General features: G+C 43.1%; 1 non-coding gene across 1 annotated transcript; it reads left to right on the top strand.

The window, feature by feature from the left end:
- Positions 1 to 5,339: 5,339 nt before the first annotated feature.
- On the top strand, positions 5,340 to 5,388 carry LOC114197876 (small nucleolar RNA SNORD44). The gene has a single exon (XR_003606975.1). It is a non-coding gene; the product is annotated as a small nucleolar RNA SNORD44 (small nucleolar RNA).
- Positions 5,389 to 26,545: the final 21,157 nt, after the last annotated feature.

Below are 26,545 nucleotides of genomic sequence, written 5' to 3'. Positions count from 1 at the left end.
AACTAAATTTTCAAAAACTTGATTTTTTAATCAATATTAAATCTTCTCATCCAGAAATAAGGTAGGCCTTTTAATGTATTCTCATTATTATATATATCTTAGTAAAGTTTTTCAGTTGTCTTCTTGATATAGGTCCCGAATATTACTTATGAGTTTCATTCCCACTTTGCCAAAATCATGGTTAAATTTTTATCCTCAAGATTAAGAAGCCCTTGGTTTCTGGGGCAGGGGGCAGGGGTGAGTTGGGCTGGGAGCCACACAAGGAAGCACATGCTTCTGGATTGAGGCACATGATGTGATATTTTAATCTTTTTATTGTTGTTGCAAATGAGATCTTTTTTTTTTTAAGTAATCTCTACACCCAACGTGGGGCTCAAACTCACAACCCCCAGATCAAGAGTTGCATGCTCTTCCGACTGAGCAAGACTGGTGCCCCGTGAAAGAGATCTTTAAATACCACTTCAATCTTGAACAAAATATTGGGGAATCTATAGACAAGGCAAAATTTTTGAGCATTTATTTCGTAATTAGCTTTATTTGTTATTTTATTACGTTATTTCATGTAGGTTGGAGGTCTTGGGCTTTGCAAAGAGATAATCATTTATTTGCAAGAAATGGGTGTTGATATTTAGAACATTTACTTCTTTTTCTTATTATATAGATCAATATAGCATAATGCTAGAAAAGCATGGCTATTCCAGACAGACTGACCTGGGGTAAATTCCAACTGTACCACCTACTCGCTCAAATCTTCTGCAATTTATCCAATTTCTGAGGCTCAGGTTCCTCAGTTGTAAAAAGGAATAATGATACCTATTTTACAGGGATCTTCTGAGGATTAAACAAAATGTTGCCTCTCGAGCACATAGCCCAGTACCTGGCACATACAGCCTGCTATTATTGCTTGTCTGATTGCAGTTGGCTGGAACTCCCAGAACCTTAAATATTCACCATAATGATGGCCATCAGGCTTTAATAGTAATAGATCCATTGCTAAATAGAAATACCAGGCACTCTTGATGACCATGTTGGTGATGATGATTACAATGACATTGACTAACATTTATTAAGCATTTTGTGCCCCATTCAGCACAAACTCCATAAAGAAAATCGCAGGCAATTGCTCCAACATCTCGCAAACTTGCTCCTAATCATACGGCTCTTATTCATTTATTCCGTCATTCAATTAATTCATTTACCAATCATTTGCTGAGCATGCACTGAAGCTCTTAATATGCCTCAATTCTCACTGTAGTCATTTTGGACATGGTGTTGGTTATGTGATGAAGAGGGAAGAGACAGATAAATGGATGGACGCTGGAGGATAATTGCATCTATGCTCCATGTATAAACCCACCCCAACCCCCCGCCACGAGAACCACATGCATGTGTATGTCATAGTGCTGCCCATTAGCACGACTCTTCCCATCCATTGCATATGGACTATCTGTCCTCACTGTAAGCAGAGGATGAGGTGCAAGGTTTGTGATGGGATCAAGATTAGAGCTAGCCTTCCTCCGGTGAAAGATCAGTCATTCAACCATCATTTACTGGTTGCTAGTAATAAAAAGGTGAATAAGATGGGGATCTTGCCTTTGAGTTGTTCATAGTTGAGAAAAACCAGACTTCTATCAGAACAATATACATGTTATAAGACCATAGGGAGAGACAGGCTTGTAAAGGAAGGCGGGGGGCTTGTGAGCCCCTTTGAGGGATGGGAAGGAGACGGACTGTAGAGATGGCGGAGTGAGCACTGGGTGAGTCCAGAGACCAGCTGAGTAAGAAAGGACAAGCATGCGAGTGTGGGAACAGCCCTGCAAAGGCACAGAGGCACCTTGGAGCTGATTGCTTAACTTACCTGGTTGTCCAGGGAAGGCAAACTGAGAGGAGGTGGGCTTTGTGATTAAAGGCAACTTGAAGTAGCCTGGCTACAAATTAGAGCTTTTCTTGGATGCTTTAATGAGGTTGGCAGAGTAAAGAAGGGAAATGATAGCGCCTTGTTAATATTCATTGTCATGATATTTACTGGAGCCAAACAAAAATAAAGGCTGTAAACAGAGCTTTCGCTGGGAAAAGCTTGGGGACAAAATGAGGGACTGAAAGCATCTACTGCTTTTGGGTGGAAGCGACGAGATATTCATTCATTGTCTTTGAATTAACTCTGTCTCTCCCTTTTTCCCTTTTCACCCTGTCTTTCTCTCCTCTCAGATCCTCACTCAGCAGCAGGTTTCCAGGCTGGGTGGACTTCTTATAACACTGATGAAGAATGTCAGCTGGTGCAATAGAAGATTATGTAGCTTTCTCCCTAAAATCATACACGAATGATATACACAGGAAGGATACACCCCCTTGGCCTCTATTATTTGCCAGTGAATCCAGAGTTTGGGGATTGATTCATTTGTCCACCAGAGTCAGTTTCTCCTTCTTTCTTCTCTCTGTACCCTGTTTTTTTCCCAGGTATTTGGGTCTGGCAGGCCATTAATGGGTGGAACCCACAGACACAAGGAAGTGATTTTATGAGCTTTCTTCTGGTCTCAAGCACAATTTTTTAAAATTCCTTTTGATCCTCTAAGATCCCAGCAGCCAACTCTGGTTAACATCACCAATAAGTTTAGCTCTACCCAGAGCTGTCCTAGGCACTAGGCTTCTCGTGTAGGCAATCCCTTGCCTGGAACTGGAGAAGCAAAGAGAAGTGGCAAGTTGGATCATGAACATGTGAAGTCGATCAATGTTTACATCTGTGCAAACATTTTGTACCGAATAAGTCTCTTAAAAATTCCAATGTTATTGCCTGGCTCCCGAAATTGTACAGCTTAATCCTCAGTCCTCGTATACAAAATTCCTGATTCAGAGCCTAGGAAGAGCTCGAGATGGATCCCGTTCTGAAACTCTAGCCTATTCTTCTGAAAGCCCGAGTGATGTTTGGAATAGAACTATCACCAGAGCGCATTGAGGGCTTGTGGGACATGGGTGGAAAGTAGAAAGCTGGAGGCAAGAGCCCCCAGATTGTCACTGCCTCAAACCGTAAGCAGAACTGTGGGCAGATAGCAACTATTGCCTAAATACGTGTGAGGCAAGCCTGTTACCCTCAGAACCCCTCCTTCAGCTTTTGATCAAGCCTGCCGAACAGCGAGTGTGTTTGATGGCATTGTGAGCACTTACAAATGGAAATGTCATACATACAGATAAAACACAATCAAATACAGATAAAACCACATTCTTTATGAGTGTGATTCCAGACTGGACCCATTCCTTTTCTGGATGGGAAGCACAGAAATTCTACAATTCTAAGGTATCTTTTCTTTTTTAAGAGAAAGAGAGAGAGAGAGAACAGGGGCAGGGGCAGAAGGAGAGGGAGAGAGAATCCTAAGCAGACTCCCTGCTGAGTGCTGAGCCCAACTCGGCGCTCTATCTCACGACCCTGAGATCATGACCTGAGCCAAAATCAAGAGTCAGATGCTTGGGGCGCCTGGGTGGCTCAGTCGGTTAAGGTCTGCCTTTGGCTCAGGTCATGATCCCAGGGTCCTGGGATCAAGCCCCGCGTTGGGCTCCCTGCTCGGCGGGAAGCTGCTTCTCCCTCTTCCACTCCCCCTGCTTGTGTTCCCTCTCTCACTGTGTCTCTCTCTGTTAAAAAAAAAAAAAAAATCTTAAAAAAAAAATGTCAGACGCTTAACAGACTGAGCCAGCCAGCTGCCCCTATTCTAGTGTATCTTTGAGGGATTTTTTTATAAAGATTTTATTTATTTATTTGACAGAGAGAGACAGCGAGAGAGGGAACACAAGCAGGGGGAGTGGGGGAGGGAGAAGCAAGCTTCCCGTGGAGCAGGGAGCCCGACGCGGGGCTCGATCCTGGGACTCCAGGATCATGACCTGAGCCGAAGGCAGTCGCTTAACCAACTGAGCCACCCAGGCACCCTAGGACATTTTTACTTATGCTGAGTTTGAAGGCAGATTTTAGGCTCATTGTATTTGTGGGCAATGCAGCAAAAACCCTAAATAATGGAACTGAGCCCATCAAACGGCTCAGACGGCAGCGACCAGGAACAGTGGACGTGGGCAGTCTGTTTTCTTCTTCCTCTCTCTGCCCCAGTACTCCCTCTTTCTCATTCATCTTTGTGACTCCTAAAAATGTATAAACCCACACAGGGCTATTGAGAGATTAAATGAGATGCAGGGAAGTGGGTGAGGTCGTATCATTCCACACATTCTTCAGTCTTGGCCCAGGGCTTCAGGGAGGTGTAGGACCGCAATCTCCTAAGGGGTACCAGAGGGGGCAGGACTCGAACCCTAGTCCCCTGCTTGCATATTATTTCAAGATTTGTTTATTTATTTACTTATTTGAGAGAGAGAAACCGAGCAGTGGGAAGGGCAGAGGGAGAGAACCTCAAGTAGACTCCCCACTGAGCCCGGAGCCCGATGAGGGGCTCGATCCCAGAACCCTGAGACTGAGATCATGACCTGAGCCAAAATTAAGAGTCAGATGCTTAACCGACTGAACCACCAGGTGCCCGTCCGGCTTGTATACTATGCTGACACTCCCTGGACAGACTCTTTGGGAGTGACCCCATCTGACTTTCGAACACAAGCATTCAGTGCAACAAAATGATGGTTATGGAGTGTGCTCACTTGATGTGTTCTTTTAATCAGGCAGCCAGACCTGGGAGACAGCAGCTGCTCCTAACATGTGCTTCTGCAGATGCAAACACATCAAAAAAAGACCAACAGAGCTAAAAATAACCAGGACAGAAAATGCATTCAGGCCACAAGATTGAGAACCAACACTTTAGGTGGGCCACTGCGTGTGTCAGAAGTAATGATTTGATGCTGCAGACTAAAATTTTAGAGACTAAAAGGGACTCCGGGACGTCATGTGGTCTGACTCCCCATTTGGATGTGGAGAACGTTTGGCAGAGAGGGGTCAGCTAATGTGCCCACGATCACCAATTAATTACTGCCAAGTTTGGCTTCTTGGTACCTGGCTCAGCACGCCTTCTACCCTGTCTCATTGTTCTGAATCTAATAATGATCACAAAGGTGGTAATAATCATGGAAATAATAGCAATAATCATAATAATGGCAATGACTTACTTTTGTATAGCTCTTTAACGGCTTAAAGACCTTGGAGGATTTCAGGAGGACACCAGCGTAGGGAAAGCGAACAATTGTGCCCTGTTAATATTCATCATCATGATATTTACTGGAGCAAAACAAAAACAAAAATAAACTAAGTATAGCTTTGGCTGGGAAAAGACTGGGGACAAAATGAAGAACTGAAGGAAACTGCTGTCTCGAGGTACAAACAAAGGCGATTATCAACTTTCTTTGAATTTGTGTAGCCTCCTGGATGATGATAAGCAAATACTGACTGAACGTGAATTTGTGTAGCCTCCTCGCTTCCTGTCCCTTCCTGTCCTTCTCTCTTCCCAGACTCTCATCCAGCAGCAGGTTTCTAGGCCAGGTGGACTTCTTACCACACTGATGAGGATACTCTATTTTATATTAAAAAGAGGACAGCAAATACTATCCCCATATTATAGATGAGGCAGTGGAGGCACAGAGAGTCTAAGTGATTTGCCCAAGGGCACACAGCTAATGAGGGAAAGAGAGGAGAGTCTTGGCTTATGGTTCAGTGCTCTTTCTTACACAGTTGACCTCCTGGCTGTTACTGAATCAGACAGAGTGAATCCCTGTGAGGATTTGTTCTAAACCTTTTTTTCTTCTCTCTCTCTCTTTTTTTTTTTTTGTAAGTTACATATAGAGACTGCACAATTAAAAGGACACTATCTAGGGCCTTCGGTATACAGCAGAGATCTGATTCTGGAAAGCAAATCCTAGAGCAGTAAGGAACTAAAATATTCTAACATGGCCTTCTGCTTTGAAATCAATGATGTGTTAATATCCCAAGGCCTCACCTCCAGAAAACAAATGCAACTTGAAGTCTTATAAATTAAAATGACAGCGAGAAGCAGAACCTTGACTTCCTGTCTCTTTGTGCAGTCCACTTTGCAACATGCCCCATCTGAGACTCGGGGCTCAGACCCCTCTCATCAATCTCCAGCACTGTGGAGTGCGTGAAATGTCCTCTAACATCATGGTAAGTGGTGGTGGTGGGGACGCCCCATCTTTGGAGTCAGGGGCTTGGCTTGAATTCCAGAACTATCCTTTAGTAATTGAGTAACCTTGGGCAATTGACTTAACCTCACGAATCTCTGCCTTTATAAAACTGGCATGTTAGATTATCTTACTCTTGGATCTGCTGAGGTGAATAAAGGCCATGCATATTTACCTGCTTATTGCTGTGCTTGCCACGGGTAGGTCCGATGGCCAGATGTGCAGGTGCTCTGGCTTGGCACTCCTCTCCCCGCTGTGATGCCCCTGAAGCCAGCAGCACTGGTTTGATGCAAGCACTTCTCAACAATTTTCCAAGCAAGACTGGGCCCTAACACCTCCCACTTTCTCACATTACATGTCAGTGACAGGACACAGAGGCTGAGGAGTGACCTATTATCCTTGATGAAAAGTAATGCTACCACAGAAAGCTGACTCCATGTCATGCTACCTGTGATGGTTAATTTTAGTGTCAGCTTGACTGGCGTGCCCACAGATTTGGCTAAACATTATTTCTGGAAGTTTCCAGGAGAGATTAGTATTTGAGTTGGTGGGCTGAGTAAAGAAAACTGCCCTCCCCAGTGTGAGTGGGCACCAACCAATCTGTTAAGGGCAGAGGAGAGCTGAATTCTCTTTCTCTGCTGGACTGATAAACTGGGACATCAGTCATCTGCTGCCCTTGGCCTGGGATTTCCACCATCAGCTCCCACGGATCCCCAGGCCTTTGGACTTGGATGGAATTACACCACCAGCTTTCCTAGGTATCTAGCTTGCAGACAACAGATTGTGGGACTTCTCAGCCTCCATAATCACATGAGCCCCATAATCCCTCATAATAAATCTCTTTCTCTCTATCCGCACCATTGGTTCTGTTTCTTTGAGCTTTTGTTATTGTTGACCTGGATTCTCCCAGTCTCAAGTTTGCTTTATTTTTGTAAAGATCAATCTCATAGCTACAGCAAATGACTGACAAGTATTCACATGTGTATTTTTAGCTTACACTGGTAGGCAGAGTAATGCACACCCCCACCCCTGAGATGTCCATACCTTCCTTAATCCCCAGAACCTGTGAATAAGGTGTTACATGACAAAATAAACAAAATAAACTTTGCCTATATGATACAGACCTTGAGATTAGAAGATTATCCTTCTAATCATTGGGTAGAGCCCACCCTCATCAGATGAGTCTTTAAAAGTGAAAAGCCTTCTTTCTTCAGCTGTGGTTAGAGGAAGAGAGATATGATGACGGAGGAAGGGTCAGAGAAATGCTCTGCTCGTGGCTTGGAAGGGGGAGGAGGGGCTGAGAGCCAAGGAATCCAGGCAGCCTCTAGAAATTGGGCAAGTAAATGGATTCTCTCCCATAGCCTCCAGAAAGGGATTCAGCCCACCCAGTGAGGCCCATGTTGGACTTCTGACCCAGAGAACTCTACAATAAATCTGGGTTTTAAGTCACTCAGTTGGTGGTAATTTGTGATAGCATGTTATAGCCAGCCCTCAGAGACAGGGTGGACTCCAACCCAAAATTTGGTTCAGATGTCAAGGCTAATGATGTCACATGAACCAAGAGGATACAGTAAGTTTGTTACTTGTGTAATGGAGCTTACAGGGTAATTCCCAAGCAGGTCCAAAATGGCTTCAGAAAGCAGGGAAAGGGGACTGATGTGGAGATTCTATGGTGGTTAGGAGTTGGGGACAGGGGGTTCCTGTGCATGGTTTGAAATTCTCATCAACACCAAGGGAGAGAATGCCCCCAGGCATTTTTATCATGGTGACCAGGTGTGGGGCAGAAAAGGAATAGGGTGGGGGTAATACTTCAACACCATCAGCAAATATTAAAAAAAAAAAAATAGAATCACACTCTATTTCCTACTCACAGTGGAAAACCAACACAACCATCCTCCTCTAGTTCCATTTAAGCACCAATCCATCCATTCACCCACCCATCCCCTTATCCAATGTTGTATTGTGTATCTGCCATGTGCCAACTACAGCTAGAAGTTATGGATGCACTGATGTCCCTGAAAAAAGTTTTCCTCCTGTTTTATTAATGGTCTGGTAGGAGTGGACGTTGAATGGATTTATAATTATTAGATTATTTGCCAAGTATCACAATTTGTGGTATATGGAGAAGGCTCAGGGAGAACAATGGAGAAAAAGATTTTTCTTTCTAGGAATTTTAGGGAAATTTTCACTGAGAAGATGATGATTCGTACAGTTCTTGAATAACAACCAGGAGCAGAACAAGCAGAGATAGCAGTTAAAGCTCTTTTAGAACTCTAGGACAAATCATGACAAAGGTGTAGGGGCATGACGTTTTGTCTGTGTGGCAGTAAAGTGGATTAGCTGGTGAGGGTTTTTTCATCTGATCCCATGTGGGTTTGGGATTGGTGACTGGGATTTGGAAGAAAAAGCTGGAATGGGGGAAAGATGACCAACAATTACCTGCATGCTGACCTCATTTAAAGATGGGAATTTGTTTGTAGCTTGAAGTCATTGACTTATACCCGGTCTAATGTGCACGAAGGAAAACATGTGATGCCTGTAACATGAGCAAGACTGGGAAGACATAGTTTTAGGAAAAGGAAACTAATCAGTAATGAACATTTCTAGCATAGACTATAGTTTGTTTGTTTGTTTGTTTGTTTGTTTGTTTTTCCCAATGATGGTCCAAGGAGATGATGCACAGAGTATGTAGAATTATAAGACCGCTTGCTGAAGGGAGCATGTGATCTGGAGCACTGGCAAAGGGATAAAGCTGATCATCATGATTTAAATGTGTCTTGTCCCCTTTGGGTCCTCCTCTTTGTGACGTCCTAGAACATCCTAGGACATGGCTAGTCTTTGAACTTTCCTTCCCCAGCTCCGAGGTCTGGCAACCCTGGTAGCAGCCTCCCCCACTCATGTGGGTATTCAATGGGGGAGCCTGGATTTTTATAAGAATTCCAACGTTAAAGACCAGGTTCTGTTGGAGAGAGATGCAAGCCTTCTCTAACTTCTACACCCTGCCTTGTGCTGCATCCTTGTTTCCCTCTCTCTTTTTTGTATTTTAGACTTGAGATTCTTTTCATATATATATAACAAGTTCCTGCTTTGAACTTAAAAGTAAACATTATGAGAGAGGAAGAAAAGTATGGTCCAATCTAACTTGAAATGCTCAAATATGATTAGTATTAGACTGTGAAGTACCTCTGCCTTATCTTTTGGAGCCAGCTGCTGGGGCATTTTGAGGGATCAGGCTGGTTGTTGTGGTGTGATGTTTTTTTAAAACAAAACATAAGCCCCAAATGATCTGTGGCTAGACTCTCCATAAAATCCCCTTTGTCAAAAGCTCAATCTTTCTAATTTATCTCCCCACCCTCATCATTTGGCCTAATCCCAATTCATGGAAGCCAATGTGGGAGTAAAATAGGTTCCAATCACAATCTGGCCATTTCCCTCTTCCTCCTCTCTGTATTTCTGCTTTTCTCTTTTCTAAACCTGCCAGGCTACATCTAAGGCTTTCCCAATTGAGGAAACAAATTATTTGGGTCATACAGGCCACAGTATTGCCATTTGTAAGCCAAAAAAATGCTGCTTGGCATTTTGAAAACTGATTTATTAATACATACAGGGGGGTCTTGCATGTCAACAACTGCAAATTATGGATAACGGATTTGCATCTTCTGTAGCTTCATGGCATCATTCAGTGGGACTTCATAAGCTAAAAAAAAGGCTAAATGATAAAGTGGTTTTTAAAAAAATCTCTTTTTACACTAGCTGCCTACATCTTTCATCAAAAAGAAAGAAGAAAACAAAAAAATATGTTTCTCTTAATTCACTGAAAAGTTTAGCTTTAAAGCATTAAAAGATTTTAAACGCATGAATTATTATGTGTACAATGTATGAATCAACTACAGAAAGAATAGGAAATGAATAACTGCTTCGCATCAATCTCCAGTGAAACTATGTACAGGGAAATGAATTTGGGATTCAATCAAGTAAGGAGCTAGCATTAAGGTTCCTCCCGAACACATTACTCTGAAATACTTGAAGAATGCTAAAAGGAAAAGATAATTTATGCCCATCTTCAGTGATTGTGCACTTCTGGGGAGACATCAAAAGTTGTGTGTTGATCTATTCCCAAAAGAGGCCAAGTATCAAAGGATCATTAATTAGTAAATAGCAACACAGATAATAAGGGTCACTAATTGAGGGTCATGGGGTATTACTGCAGCGAGGTAATTGGAGAGGTCTGTGAGGATTTCAACAAAAAGATAGATTTTTTTTTCTGAATTTAAAATGTAATTGGAATCCTAGTAGGTGGGAAAAGTAAGGAGGACATCTCAGAAGAGGCGGACTGATAAGGTATGGAGAAGGATGTTCTAAAGGTGCTCAGGGGCCATGAGGAGAACTGCTTTGAACTTTATATACGCATATGCTCTTTTTGGTCTGGCTTTCTTCCACTCACCATTGTATCTGTGAGGTTCATCCATATTGTTACCTATGAAAAGTTCAAAAACAGGCAAAACTAATTTATGGTGTGGAAGGTCAAAATGATTATCAGAGAGGTTTGGAATTTAGAGAATTCAAGAAGAGATGGGGTTCATAGGAATATCAAAACATCAAATACCTAAGAAATGCTCAGAGAAAGATATTCAAGACTTCTACATTGAAGATGACACATAATTACTGACAGCAAATGGAAGGAAATACCATGTTCATGGATTGGAAGATTCAGTGTTGTTATCAGATCTTGTTTTCCTGAAACTGATCTGTATATGCAATGCAATCCCCGCCAAAATCCCAGCAGATCTTATTTTTGTGGAAATTGACAAGCTGATTCTAAAATTGATGTGGAAAGGCAAAGGGCTAAGAATAGCCAAGGTCAGAAAAGAATAAAGATCATTAAACTTTGCAACGTTATAAAGGCTATAGTAATTAAGACTGTGGTTTGCTAATATAAGTATAGGCACATTGATCAGTGAAATGGAATGGAGGCTTCAGAAACAGATTCACATGATTATAAATGACCTGATTTATAATAAAGTTCCCACTTACATTACTGGTGACAGTGTAGTTTGGGCCACTCACTTTGGAAAACTGTTATTATTATTTATTAGTATGTAATAAAATTAAACATAAACTCACCTACCTAGCACATCCATATTTAAGTAAACCAATAGAAATGTGTACATGTGTGCATCAAAAGACACGTACAAGAGTGTAGAACAACATGACATCACTGTTTGTTATAGTCCCTAATTGGAAACACCCCAAATGCCTATCAACACTTGAAGAGATAATAAATGATAGTTCACTCATACCATGGAACACTATATACAGGTGTCTTGGTGTGTTCAGGCTGCTATAACAAAGTACCACAGACAGGTAGCTTATAAACAGAACATCATTTCTCATGGTTCCGGAGTTTGGGAAGTCCAGGATCATGGTGCTGGAAGATTTGGTCTTTGGTGAGGGCTTACTTCCTAGCTCTCTATCTTTTCACCATAACCTCACATAATGGGAGGGGCTGGGGGGGGCCTCTTTCATAAAGGCACTAATCCCATTCACAGGGGCTCCACCCTCATGACCTTGTCATCTCCCAAAGGCCCCACCTCCTAATTCCATCGCATTGGACATTAGGATTTCAACATATGAATCTTGGGGATGCAAACATTCTGCAGCAAGTTTCCATAAACTTTCTCAGTACAGGGTCAGATAGTAAACATTTTAGGCTTTGCTGGCCATATCATGTCTGTCACAATTACTTATGTCCACTGTTGTAGTGTGAAAGTAGCCACAGACAACCCATAAATGAATGAGCATGGCCATGTTTCTAGAACTTTATTTATGAACACTGAAATATGCATCTCGTATAATTTTCATATCACAAAATATTATTCTTCAGAAATCTTTTCCAACCATTCAAAATATAAAAATCATTCTTAGCTCATGGGCTGGACAAAAACATTTCCTCTCCTTGAGAGAGAAAGGAAGGGAAATATGAATGAGCTTCACAGATATAATCATGAATGGAAGACAAGCATGACCAAAAAGAGCATATATGTTATGATTCCACTTATATAAAGTTCAAAAACAGTCAAAACTAACTTATGGTGATCAAAATCGTGATTATTAGAGAGGAATAATCAGGCAGGTTTCTCGACTGTAGCTAAGGTTCTCTTTTATGATCTGGGTGGTGGCTAATGAGGTACGTTCACTTTATAAAAACTCATCAATTTGTCCCATACATTTGCTATATTTCTAGAAAACAGTTTTTAAGATTACTAATCTTAAATTACTTAGCTGTCTCAGTTAAGAGACAGTATCATGCGCTGGGTCAGTGCATGGATTCTGTAGACAGAGTGCTGGGTCTAAATCTTAGTTCTATCATTAGCTGTGTGTGCTTGGGTAAGTTGCTTCACCTCTCTGTTCCTTAGTTTTCCTGAAGTGTAAAAAAGGGGATAACTATGGTATTCACCTTGTGGTGCTGTTGTAAGAATTATGCATTAATCCACATAAAGCTACTTGGAACAATGCTGGCATGCCCTAAGCACTCAATTATTGTTAATTAGCATTACTGTGGCCAACAACATTTTTTGCTTTGGGTCTTACACTCCGGTGTGTTAAGATGTTTATAAACTGTTGATTCTGCCCTATATTATGTTTACTTTTAGATTACGTCTTGGGCCAGGAACACAAAGAAGTCTTTCTAACTCACATGTGGTCCAGCCTGGCTCACCAGGAACATGATTCTGGAGAAGAGCCTAGGAAGGAAAGCCCGTAGTCATAAATAATGTAAATATCCCTTTTCTTATTATAATGGACATATTTTTTAAAGATTTTATTTATATATTTGAGAGAGAGAGAGAATGAGAGAGAGAGCATGAGGGGGGGAGGGCCAGAGGGAGAAGCAGACTCCCCACTGAGCAGGGAACCTGATGCAGGACTCGATCCCAGGACTCCAGGATCATGACCTGAGCTAAAGGCAATTGCCAAACCAACTGAGCCACCCAGGCACCCTAGAATGGACATATTGCCTGTGAAAAGTTCAGTGTCAGGAGGTGCTAGCTGAAGACTCTGAGATCCGGGATTCCAAATGAATATATATTTCCATTCTGAACTAATCATTTTTATGGGAAACAGAAGGGGGTTTTGGGACAGGTACATGGACAATATATTCAATTACTCATCCTGTATCTAGAGAGTGCCCCAGGCAGGATCCCTCAACCTCCAGGAACTTTATAAGATGTAATTCTGCTCACCCACTTTAAGTTTTTTCCTGGAAAAAAGGCTGAAAATAAATAAAGATGGAAATAAACAAGTACCCTCTATCCTTTAGGATCTATAAAGGAAAACTAGACTGATAAGCAAGATGTTTCATGACTTAAAAAAAAAAAAGAAGCAAACAGCTTTTTTCCCCCGACTATAAATATTTTCTGTTTAATCATTTAATAGATTTTACTGAGTGCTTAATATATACTGCATAAAAGGCCAATGAAATTCCACATTAAAGAAATCTTTTTGACTTTGTTCCTTATTTAAGGTCTTTGACCATGGAATGCCAAAAATGTTAAAATTCTTCCTTTTTATCCCCCTCCCACCCCCCCCAATCCTACCCATTTGTATCACAGAACGCTTTGGGAAATGAGTTAACCAGTCTTTTAGTGCTGGATACTGAGGTTTTCCAGTTCTTCGCCGCCATAAATAACACTGCGGTGGACATTCTTATACCCCCAACTTTGGACACATGTGAGATTCTCTCTTTAGGAATAAATTCCTAGGGGTGGAAAGGTTGAGCCAGACGCTCTGTTTCTTTTTGCGCACACAAAAGACCCTGTGTTGGTTTTACAAATACTAGGTAATCACAGACTCGTACAACATCGGGGTCGGAAGGGACCCTGGAGAAGCACCAACCCAAGCCCTCCCGCAGCACTGGGCAGACCCGGGCTGGAAGCCAGGTCGGTGCGCTTCTCACAGCTGCTCAGTGGAGGAAAGGCATCCTGGAGGGCCGTCGGGGAGGCACCACTGGTACCCGCCTCTGCATCTGCTGCCTCAGGCCCCTTGCCTCTCTGCACCTGCTGCCTCAGGCCCCTTGCCTCTCCTGTCTCAAGGGGCTTTCTCTTTCAAGCCAGCGTGTCATATTTATGAGCCATGGGACGTTGACCAAGAATCAAAAGGCAGGAGAACTGAGATCCAATATGGCACCCACTCTTCCCCTTAAAGGACAGCCAAGAACTCAAAGTGCCCCAAGGCACTTGTGTGTGCGTGCGGATGCGCGTGCGCAGGGGCACACTCATGCAGGGATTGCTTTGGGGAGCTTAGGAGGAGGGGTCCACGTGATGCCACATGATCATTGATTTCCCTGCAATGCAGCTCTGACCCCGCGGCTTAGATCGCCTACAGAAAGCACGAGGCTGACAGTCTTTTGAATGATTTCCCACACTTGCCCACGGCTTGTCTTGGAACTGGGGGGATGTGTTTGCAGGATTCTTGGTAGGAGGTGACGAGCAGCTCGGGTCGCTGACCTGAGCAGCCTAGGGCACGGGAGAGAAGCGGAGCCCAAGGAGACCCAGGGCGGATTCAGAAGCTGGAGCACCTGCTAACTGGCTCCTGGACAGGGACCAGTGCATTCCCTGAGTCCCTATCCCTCGTGTGTTTGATTTTAACAAAACCCAGCTTTTTTCAAGAGGGGAAAGGGAGGAAGCTCCTGAGATGCCTCTGACTTTAATTTGGGGAAAAATAACATCTGATCCTTGTCTGGAGACACAGGTCACCACATGAGAGCAAAGGCTCCTGAAGCTCCATTCTTATTTCTGGCTTGGAAAAGTTCTTGATGTTTCATAGAAAACCTTCCTACATCCTCCCACACCCATTGGTTCCTCCACCCTGCCCTGACTTCTTCTACCTCCTGACACAGATAATTAATAGGACAGGAAGTGGGCTGGCCAAGAAGTCTTCACCAAGGGGGGCCGGGGTGGAACCACGGTCTGGGATCTCTTGGGGCTCTGGGGCTTCCTTGGATTTTAGACTGGGGTTCATGCCAGGAAAGGCAGTGCCCTGGGGTTTAGGGAATTCTCTCTGGTCCCACTATCTGAGGTCAGCTCTAGAGCCAGAGACGATGTCCTCATTTCTTCTTCCCATGGTACGTACCACCGCGCTGCTTACGTAGCAGGGATTCCAAACAGGCTTGTTGAATGAAGTGAATGATTCACTTCGCGTTGTGTAGGCTTTCTCGGGTCCAGGTGTGGCCACATGGGTATGTGTGCTGACCTTAGCTTCCAGCCCTGATAAGCACTGGAGGATTGCCTGGTGAAGTGGCACAGGAAATAGGATGCCTCTCCAAGGTTAGGAAAAACCCCTCTCCCTCTTCATCGGGCCCACCCCAGCCCCCACCCCCTGCTGCATGCAGTGAGGGTCTAGGCCACATTAAGAATGACAGACAAATGGCTGACTTGATCTCAGGCAAGGACATATTTCAGACTGAGTTACACCTAGGCCCTCTGAGAAGCAGGGACAGACAGAAAGAAGGTGAAAAAAGCGAGGCCAGGTGACTGGCTTACTTTAAGGTGCCACAGAGGGGTGAGGCGGGGTTAGAATTCATCCCACACTGTTCTTGACACCCCATGAACTCTGCCGTTTGACTATGTTCACACGGAGGAGGACACCTCGGGAGAGTACCGCTCAGCAAGCCAGGCTCCTGCCCAGGGTGACTTTTCTACTTTGTGCAACGTGTCATGGAGGGCAGTGTGGCCTGGGAACTCAGTTCCATATTGCTGTTTTATATCTCCCCATTTCCCTCTTTTAAATGTCCTGGAGGTGTGAGCAGTGAGTACGAGCTTGCACGAGTGTGTGTCCTCAGTGTGGCTTTGAGGGCTGACTTGAATCACTGGGGGCTGGTACTAAAATGATTCAATTGCACCTACACCAAAATGCCCTCTCCCTTCCCCCTGATGGTTGAGAAGAGAGACAAGCTTCAGGCCAGGAATCTGTCCCCTGTGTTCTCTGGCCTAGTGTCATGGACCTGTAACCGCTGCTTGTCCAGTAAGGCCTCCCCTCCCCCTTCCCAACTTCTGTCCCCTGACTTTGCACGGAAGGGAGAGAGTGAGGCACACTGATGGGATCTGCAGTGTCTTTTCCCTGTTGAGGTCTGGGAGAGGTGGAGAGGAGGTTCTAGATGTTCCAAGGAAATCCACCTCCCCTTTCTTTCTTTCTTTTTTTTTTTTTATAAATGTTTTATTTTTTTTTAAAGATTTTATTTATTTGACAGAGAGATAGAGAGCACAAGTAGGCAGAGAGGCAGGCAGAGGGAGAGGGAGAAGCAGGCTCTCCGCTGAGCAAGGAGCCTGGTGTGGGGCTCGATCCCAGGACTCACTCTGGGATCATGACCTGAGCCGAAGGCAGCCGTTTAACCGACTGAGCCACTCAGGCACCCCATCCACCTCCCCTTTCAAAGAGGTCACATTACCCCCCATGACTTCCGATCTTCCTCTCCGGGTTTCTAGGGAAGGCTTTTTACTGCTCCTTATAAACTGACTACGAAGGCCCCGGTGGTTTTAAGTTCTGGATTTAGCCTGTAAATTTAAAGCCTAAGAGACCTCCTACAGGTAGTTGGTTCCACAATCCTCAGTTTTCCCATCTCTAAAATAGGGGCACCCACTGAGCACTGCCTTGAACAGGAGGATGGACTTGGAAGAGTTAGGTGTAGTCTACATAGTCCCTGGGCTCTGAGCTGCCTCACATCACAGGCATTGGGCCAGTAGAGCCTTTGAAGCCCTCCCTGCTCTGTTCTTTTCTTGTTTTACAAGCTGTAAATCATCAACGATTCAGGCCTTGATCCTTTCAGACATCGAGACTCACCCTTTGTGCCCCCACCCAGATCCCTCTTTTCCTCCTTCTTAATTTATGGACTTTTATGTAAAAAGGGCTATAATAAACAGACGTCTCTAAAATGATGTTCCGTTCTTTAAATCAAACTCCAGACCGGCGGTATCACGTGAGTCAAGGATAATTCTCCCCTCGCGGTGCGGGGTCCCTATCAGGAGATTAAGCTTGTAATGTGGAATAAAGCTTAATCCTTATGTCTTCTCCACTGCCTCCCCATATAATTTAAAAGCAACATCAGTTTCTTCTGGGTTTGAACAAAAATCCCTCCAATCATCTTAATGATTTAATCATCTTCAGTTAAATGTGAAATTGGAGTGAATGACAGAAAACAAAAACAGGTTGGTAGACCAAGAGTTCATGTTTCTTGACCTGAAACCCATGTCGGTACTACCCCTGAGACATTTTGATGTGTGTGTGTTCACATAGTAGTAGAGTCAGAAAAGTTTCTTTTTTCCTACTAATGTCCAATGACTGGGGGAAAAATATATGAAGAACTCCATATATTAAAAATAAAACACTTTGAAACTATCATGTCAAAGTAGACCAGTTCCAGAGAAATGAAATGTCTTATATACATTGTAAATGTCTTTGTAAATGTCTTATATACTTTGTGAATGTCTTTGTAAATATCTTATGTACTTTGTAAATTAAGGAAACATACGCTTACTTTGAATGAGAATAACACATCAATTTATCACTTAATTCTATATTATAGCCATATAAAGAAGACTGAGGGGGAAAATGGGAGTCCAAAAACAGGAGGAATGTTCTAGAAGTGGGGGGGGAGGGGAGGTGGAGAGGGTGGGGAGAAAAAGTGGAAGAGAGAATGAGACAGAAAACACAGAGGACGCACAGAGACTCATTCATTTATTCCCCATTTATTTAGCATCTGTCGGACAGGAGGGAGGACCTGGGAAAGAGCATGTCTAATCTAAAGAGTTCTGGGCTCTCAAGGGCCTCCCATCACAGGTGTTGGGCTTCACAAGGTGCTAGATCTTTCCCCATGGGTTCTCTCTTTGCCCTCTCCCCCAGGAGCCAAGGGAGATGGATAAAGGAACCAACGCATACATGCGGCAAGGTAGGGACCTGAGGTAGGCAGAGGTGGAAGGCAGACCCCCGAGAGGGAAGTGCTAAGTCTGAAGGTACTGTGTGAAGAGAGTCTCTGGGCATCATTACCTGTCTGGTGGAAGGTGCTCGGGGCCATCAGGAGGATATGGCATCCTTGGCTGGCATCCTTGCTAGGATTAAGTCCCAGAGGTTGTACCTCTGCACAAACACCATCTTCCACTGCTCTGATGACACTCCAAGGGATTGCTGAGCTGCTGGAGATTTCAGGGGGAGCTGACTGAAGATCGTAGTGTTTTTTAGGATCCCTTGGGGTGTTTGTTGTGAACGCATGCATCACAGCTCCCCACCTCCCAGATCTGATTTTGGTAAGCCTGGGATGTTGATTTTTAATAGGTACCCTCCAGGTGATTCTGATATAGGATATCCTGGGCTGAAAGTAAAGAAAGCCTCCTCCATTGGGTATTTCAACCCCCAGCTTCTTGTTCTAGGTTCCACGCGCCACAGAACCATTAAAGTCATAGATGGGGTCGGGTGTTGTTATGAGGTTCTCCACACCACTGATAATTTTAAGGCTATTTCCCCAGATTGCTTCCTTTGTCTGATATACTCTCTTCTGCCCCTCTCATAGACCTTGGTCTACTCTGCACATAACCACACCTCCACCTGCATCTTCAGTGGATGGTTCTTGTATACCTTGTATAAAACTTCCTTCTTATGGCCTTGCCTTTCTCTGCCTAAGGATTTTATATGGCTCTGGAGTGTTCTTAGTCTGTGCTGCAGCTGACCAGAAGCACCAGGGAGTGAATTCTCAGGAGAGTCACTGAAGCAGGGACAAATTGCTCTTGGTAGTGAAATAGCCCAGCCTCCTTGCTTCCTGAACAGACAACTCTGAGGCACCTTTCACACAGTCTATAAAAGGTCCCCAGGAGGATGGAGGCCTGGCTACTCACCACGGATGGCAACATACTGGACAAGTACTTGGCTTTTCTTCCTTCCCAGTCATGCTCCCCGCACACCCTCACAGAGCCTCCCAGAATCACGTCCCAGACAAATGACTTGCACACAAATCCTTGTCTCAGCCTCTCCTTAGGGACACCCAAACTAAGATGATTTTTCTTTTTTCCTTAATTGTTTTATTGTTATGTTAATCACCATACATTACATCATTAGTTTTTGATGTAGTATTCCATGATTCATTGTTTGTGCATAAAACCCAGTGCTCCACGCAGAACGTGTCTTCTTTAATATCCATCACCAGGCTAACCCATCCCCCCACGCCTCTCCCCTCTAGAACCCTCAGTTTGTTTTTCAGAGTCCATCGTCTCTCATGGTTCATCTCCCCCTGCGACTTACTCCCCTTCATTCTTCCCCTCCTGCTATCTTCTTCTTTTTTTTTCTTAACATATATCGCATTATTTGTTTCAGAAGTACAGATCTGTGATTCTACAGTCTTGCACATTTCACAGCACTCACCATAGCACATACCCTCCCCAATGTCTATCACCCAGCCACCCCATCCCTCCCACCCCCCAACACTCCAGCAAACCTCAGTTTGTTTCCTAGGGTTAAAAATTCCTCATATCAGTGAGGTCATATGATACATGTCTTTCTCTGATTGACTTATTTCACTCAGCATAACACCCTCCACTTCCAACCACGTCGTTGCAAATGGCAAGATCTCATTCCTTTTTAGGGCTGCATGATATTCCATCGTGTAGATATACCACTACTTCTTTATCCATTCGTCTGTCGATGGACATCTCGGCTCTTTCCACAGTTTGGCTATTGTGGACATTGCTGCTATAAACATTGGGGTGCATGTACCCCTTCGGATCCCTACATTTGTATCTTTGGGGTAAATACCCAGTAGTGTAATTGCTGGATCGTATGGTAGCTCTATTTTCAACTGTTTGAGGAACCTCCATACTGTTTTCCAGAGTGGCTGCACCAGCTTGCATTCCCACCAACAGCGTAGGAGGGTTCCCCTTTCTCCACATCCCCGCCAACATCTGTCATTTCCTGACTCGTTAATTCGAGCCATTCTGACTGGTGTGAGGTGGTATCTCACTGAGGTTTTAATTTGGATTTCCCTGATGCTGAGCGATGTTGAGCACTTTTTCATGTGTCTCTTGGCCATTTGGATGTCTTCTTTGGAAAAATGTCTGTTCATGTCTTCTGCCCATTCCTTGATTGGATTATTTGTTCTTTGGGTGCTGAGTTTGATAAGTTTTTATAGATTTTGGATACTAGCCCTTTATCTGATATGTCACTTGCAACTATTTTCTCCCATTCTGTCGGTTGTCTTTTGGTTTTGTGGACTGTTTCTTTGGCTGTGCAAAAGCTTTTTATCTTGAAGAAATCCCAATAGTTCATTTTTGCCCTGGCTTCCCTTGCTTTGGCGATGTTTCTAGGAAGAAGCTGCTGCGGCTGAGGTCGAAGAGGTTGCTGCCTGTGTTCTCCTTTAGGATTTTGATGGACTCCTGTCTCACGTTTAGGTCTTTCAACCATTTGGAGTCTATTTTTGTGTGTGGTGTAAGGAAATGGTCCAGTTTCATTCTTCTGCATGTGGCTGTCCAATTTTCCCAACACCATTTGTGGAAGAGACTGTCTTTTTGCCATTGGACCTTCTTTCCTGCTTTGTCAAAGATAAGTTGACCATAGAGTTGAGGGTCCATTTCTGGGCTCTCGATTCTGTTCCATTGATCTATGTGTCTGTTTTTGTGCCAGTACCATACTGTCTTGATGATGACAGCTTTGTAAGAGAGCTGGAAGTCCGGAATTGTGATGCCGCCAGCTTTGCTTTTCTTTTTCAAGATTCCTCTGGCTATTCGGGGTCTCTTCTGGTTCCATACAAATTTTAGGATTATTTGTTCCATTTCTTTGAAAAAAGTGGATGGTATTTGATGGGGATTGCATTGAATGTGTAGATTGCTCTAGGTAGCATTGACACCTTCACAATTTTGGTTCTCCCAATCCATGAGCATGGAACGTTTTTCCATTTCTTTGTGTCTTCCTCAGTTTCTTTCATGAGTATTTTAGAGTTTTCTGAGTACAGATCCTTTGCCTCTTTGGTTAAATTTATTCCTAGGTATCTTATCGTTTTGGGTGCAATTGTAAATGGGATCGACTCCTTGATTTGTCTCTCTTCTGTCTTGTTGTTGGTGTATAGGAATGCCACTGATTTCTGTGCATTGATTTTATATCCTGCCACTTCACTGAATTCCTGTATGAGTTCTAGCAGTTTTGGGGTGGAGTCTTTTGCGTTTTCCACATACAGTATCCTATCATCAGCAAAGAGTGAGAGTTTGACTTCCTCTTTGGCGATTTGGATGCCTTTGATTTCTTTTTGTTGTCTGATTGCTGTGGCTAGGACTTCTAATACTATGTTGAATAGCAGTGGTGAGAGTGGACATCCCTGCCGCGTTCCTGACCTTAGGGGAAAAGCTCTCAACTTTTCCCCATTGAGAATGATATTCACTGTAGGTTTTTCATAGATGGCTTTTATGATATTGAGGTATGTACCCTCTATCCCTATGCTTTGAAGAGTTTTGATCAAGAAAGGATGCTGTACTTTGTCAAATGCTTTTTCTACATCTATTGAGAGGATCATATGATTCTTGTTCTTTCTTTTGTTAATGTATTGTATCACGTTGATTGATTTGCGGATGTTGAACCAGTCTTGAAGCCCAGGGATAAAACCCACTTGGTCGTGGTGAATACTCCTTTTAATGTACTGTTGGATCCTATTGGCTAGTATTTTGGTGAGAATTTTTGCATCCATGTTCATCAAGGATATTGGTCAGTAATTCTCCTTTTTGATGGGATCTTTGTCTGGTTTGGGATCAAGGTAATGGTGGCCTCATAAAATGAATTTGGAAGTTTTCCTTCCATTTCTATTTTTTGGAACAGTTTCAGGAGAATAGGTATTAATTCTTCTTGAAATGTCTGATAGAATTCCCCTGGGAAGCCATCTGGCCCTGGGCTTTTGTTTGTTGGGAGATTTTGGATGACTGCTTCAATTTCCTTAGTGGTTATAGGTCTGTTCAGTTTTCTATTTCTTCCTGGTTCAGTTTTGGTAGTTGATACATCTCTAGGAATGCATCCATTTCTTCCAGGTTATCTAATTTGCTGGCATAGAGTTGCTCATAATAGGTTCTTATAATTGTTTGTATTTCTTTGGTGTTGGTTGTGATCTCTCCTCTTTCATTCATGATTTTGTTGATTTGGGTCATTTCTCATTTCTTTTTGATCAGTCTGGCCAGGGGTTTATCAATCCTCTTAATTCTTTCAAAGAAGCAGCTCCTAGTTTCGTTGATCTGTTCTACTGTTCTTTTGGTTTCTAGTTCATTGATTTCTGCTCTCATCTTTATTATTTCTCTTCTCCTGCTGGGTTTAGGCTTTATTTGCTGTTCGTTCTCCAGCTCCTTTAGGTGTAGGGTTAGGTTGTGTATTTGAGACCTTTCTTGTTTCTTGAGAAAGGCTTGTATTGCTATATACTTTCCTCTCAGGACTGCCTTTGCTGTATCCCAAAGATTTTGAACAGTTGTGTTTTCATTTTCATTGGTTTCCATGAATTTTTTAAATTCTTCTTTAATTTCCTGGTTGACCCATTCATTCTTTAGTAGGATGCTCTTTAGCCTCCATGTATTTGAGTTCTTTCTGACTTTCCTCTTGTGATTGAGTTCTAGTTTCAAAGCACTGTGGTCTGAAAATATGCAGGGAATGATCCCAATCTTTTGGTACCGGTTGAGACCTGATTTGTGACCTAGGATGTGATCAATTCTAGAGAATGTTCCATGGGCACTAGAGAAGAATGTGTATTCCGTTGCTTTGGAATGGAACGTTCTGAATATGTCTGTGAAGTCCATTTGGTCCAGTGTGTCATTTAAAGTCTTTATTTCCTTGTGGATCTTTTGCTTAGATGATCTGTCCATTTCAGTCAGGGGGGTGTTAAAGTCCCCCACTATTATTGTATTGTTGTCGAGGTGTTTCTTCGCTTTTGTTATTAATTGCCTTATATAATTGGCTGCTCCCATGTTCGGGGCATAGATATTTACAATTCTTAGATCTTCTTGTTGGATAGACCCTTTAAGTAGGATATAGTGTCCTTCCTCATCTCTTATTACAGTCTTTTTTTAAAATCTAGTTTGTCTGATATAAGGATTGCCACCCCAGCTTTCTTTTGGTGTCCATTAGCATGGTAAATCGTTTTCCACCCCCTCACTTTCAATCTGGGGGTGTCTTTGGTTCTAAAATGAGTCTCTTGCAGACAGCATATTGATGAGTCTTGTTTTTTAATCCAATCTGATAGCCTGTGTCTTTTGATTGGGGCATTGAGCCCATTTACATTCAGTATAACTATTGAAAGGTAGGAATTTAGTGCCATTGTATTGCCTGTAAGGTGAATGTTACTGTATTTTGTCTGTGTTCCTTTCTGATCTTTGCTGCTTTTAGGCTCTCTCTTTGCTTAGAGGACCCCTTTCCATATTTCTTGGAGGGCTGGTTTTGTGTTTGCAAATTCCTTTAGTTTTTGTTTGTTCTGGAAGCTTTTTATCTCTCCTTCTATTTTCAATGACAGCCTAGCTGGATATAGTATTCTTGGCTGCATATTTTTCTCGTTTAGTGCTCTGAAGATATCTTGCCAGTCCTTTCTGGCCTGCCAGGTCTCTGTGGATAGGTCTGTTGCCAGTCTAATATTTTTACCCTTGTAGGTTACATATCTCTTCTCCCGAGCTGCTTTCAGGATTTTCTCTTTGTCTCTGAGACTCATAAGTTTTACTATTAGATGTCTGGGTGTTGACCTATTTTTATTGATTTTGAGAGGGGTTCTCTGTGCCTCCTGGATTTTGATGCCTGTTTCCTTCCTCACATTAGGGAAGTTCTCTGCTATTATTTGCTCCAATATACCTTCTGCCCCTCTCTCTCTTTCTTCTTCTGGGATCCCAATTATTCTAATGTTGTTTCGTCTTATCGTATCACTTATCTCTCGAATTCTGCCCTCGTGATCCTGTAGTTGTTTCTCCCTCTTTTTCTCAGCTTCTTTATTTTCCATCATTTGGTCTTCTATATCGCTGATTCTCTCTTCTGCCTCATTTATCCTAGCAGTTAGTGCCCCCATTTTTGATTCCACCTCATCAATAGCCTTTTTGATTTTGACTTGGTTAGATTTTAGTTCTTTTATTTCTCCAGAAAGGTTTCTCTAATAACTTCCACGCTTTTTTCAAGCCCAGCTAATATCTTTAAAGTCATGATTCTGAACTCTAGGTCCGACATCGTACTAATGTCCGTATTGAATAGGTCCCTGGCCGACGGTACTACCTCTTGTTCTTTTTGCTGAGGTAATTTTTTGTCTTGTCATTTTGTCCAGAGGAGAATAGATGAATGAGAGAACAAAATGCTAACAGGTTTACAACGTCCCCAGAAAATATACTGTATACAAATCAGAAAAGACCTGAAACCAGGGGAAAAGAAAGGGAAAGAAAGAAAAAAGAAAGAGAAAAAAAAAAGATAAAAAAAGATAAAAAGAAAAACAGAGCAATACAAAAAAAGCAGAATGTGATCAAATGTGATCAGTCTAGTGCATAGATCAGTGCCACACACTAGATTTTGGGCGTATTTTGGTCTGTTAGGAAAAAGTGTCTCCTAAAATTTTAAAGGAAGAAAGACATGTATGTACAAAATAAGGGTTGATATAATGAAGAGATAGAAGATGACTGTAAAGATGAAAATTATAAAAGATTTTATAAAAGGACTTCATAAGATAAGAAGTTGTTTGAAAAAAGAAAGAAGATTAAAAAAAAAAGAAAAAAGGGAGAGAATGTGATCAGGCAGTAGACTAGAACAAAGCCATACACCAGTGATTTAGGGTATATTTTGATCTGTTAGAAGAAACTTTATCTCAAAATTTTAAAGAGAGAGCAACTTATATATATATGCCAAAAATAAGGGTAACTACTATGAAGGGATAAAATATGACTCTAAAAATGAAAAATAAAAAAATTTTTTTTTTTTAAAAAGAGATTGATAAGATGTTGGTTGAAAAAGGGAAAAAGAAAAAAAAAACAGTTAACAAAAATTAACTTTGATGAACTAATGAATCATGGTAAAAAAAAAGCCATGAATTCTATGTGCAGTATTCCCCTAGCGCTGGAGTTCTCCCGTTCTCCTTGATTGGTAAACTTGGTCTTGGCTTGCTGGCTGTTCGTGCTGATCTTCTGGGGGAGGGGCCTGTTGCTGTGGTTTCCAAATGTCTTTGCCGGAGGCGGAATTGCCCCGCCCTTGTCGGTCAGGGCTAAGCAAGCTGCTCGGGTTTGATTTCAGGAGCTTTTCTTCCCTGCAAGCTCTCCGTACAGCCTTGGAGGACCAGGGCAAAAATGGTGGCCTCCCAATCTCCACCCGGAGGAGCTGAGAACTCGGGGCCCCGCTCCTCAGTGCGCCCCCAGAAAAAAGCAGTCACTCCCTTGTCCCCGGTCTCCGGCCGCACTCCGTGCTCACCCGGCCTGTGACCGAAGGTTTCTATCTCTGGCACCCGACCCCGTGTGGAGTCTCCAAACCCAGCAGATCCCTGCGGTGCGCTCCCGCGCCTCTCCTCCCGGGGAAGGAAGGGGAGTCTCCCCAGATCTGCCACTTGTTGGGTCCCTGCTGCAGGAGCAGTGGCCCGACTGGGCCACGGATCACAGTTTATGGCAACCCCAAGCTGAGAGCCTGCGCCTCAGCTCCGTCTCTGCAGCCGGCTTCCCCGCTCCAATACCTGGGAGCTCGGCTGCACTCAGGCTCCCCCGGTCTTTCTGTGACCCCAAGGGTCCTGAGACCACACTGTCCCGGGAGGATTCCACCCCCTGGTTAGCCACTGCAGCGACTCCCTCAGCGGAGCCGACTTCTAACAGTTCCGATTTTGTGCTCCGCGGCTCTAGCACTTGCCAGAAGCGGCCGGCAGAGGCCCCTCCCCCGCCGTCTATCCTCCTGAATATCGCCTCGGATTCACTTCTCCGCACGTCCTACCTTCCAGTAAGTGGTCGCTTCTCTGTTCAGATAGTTGTTGCTACTCTTCTCTTTGATCTACTCTTGAGTTCGTAGGTGTTCAGAATGGTTTGATCCCTATTCAGCTGAATTCCTGAGACCAGACGAAATCCAGGTCTCTTACTCCTCCGCCATCTTGCTCTGCTGTATCTCAAAATTTTAAAGAGAGGAACTTATATATATATTCCAAAAATAAGAGTAACTACTATGAAGGGATAAAATATGACTCTAAAAATGAAAAATAAAAAATGTTTTTTTAAAAAAGGGATTAATTAGATGTTGGCTGAAAAAGGGAAAAAGAAAAATTTAAAAAAAAAGTTAAAAAAATTAACTTTGAAAAACTAATGAATCATGGTAAAAAAGCCATGAATTCTATGTGCAGTATTCCCCTAGCGCTGGAGTTCTCCCGTTCTCCTTGGTCGGTAAACTTGGTCTTGGCTTGCTGGCTGTTCGTGCTGATCTTCTGGGGGAGGGGCCTGTTGCC

The sequence above is a fragment of the Eumetopias jubatus genome, unplaced genomic scaffold (genome assembly GCF_037043125.1).
Source record: "Eumetopias jubatus isolate StellerSeaLion01/CBP00866 unplaced genomic scaffold, mEumJub1_p1.0 scaffold_10, whole genome shotgun sequence".
Classification (NCBI taxonomy): domain Eukaryota; kingdom Metazoa; phylum Chordata; class Mammalia; order Carnivora; family Otariidae; genus Eumetopias; species Eumetopias jubatus.
Note: the sequence above shows the minus strand (reverse complement) of the source record. Positions and strands in the feature narration are given on the sequence as shown.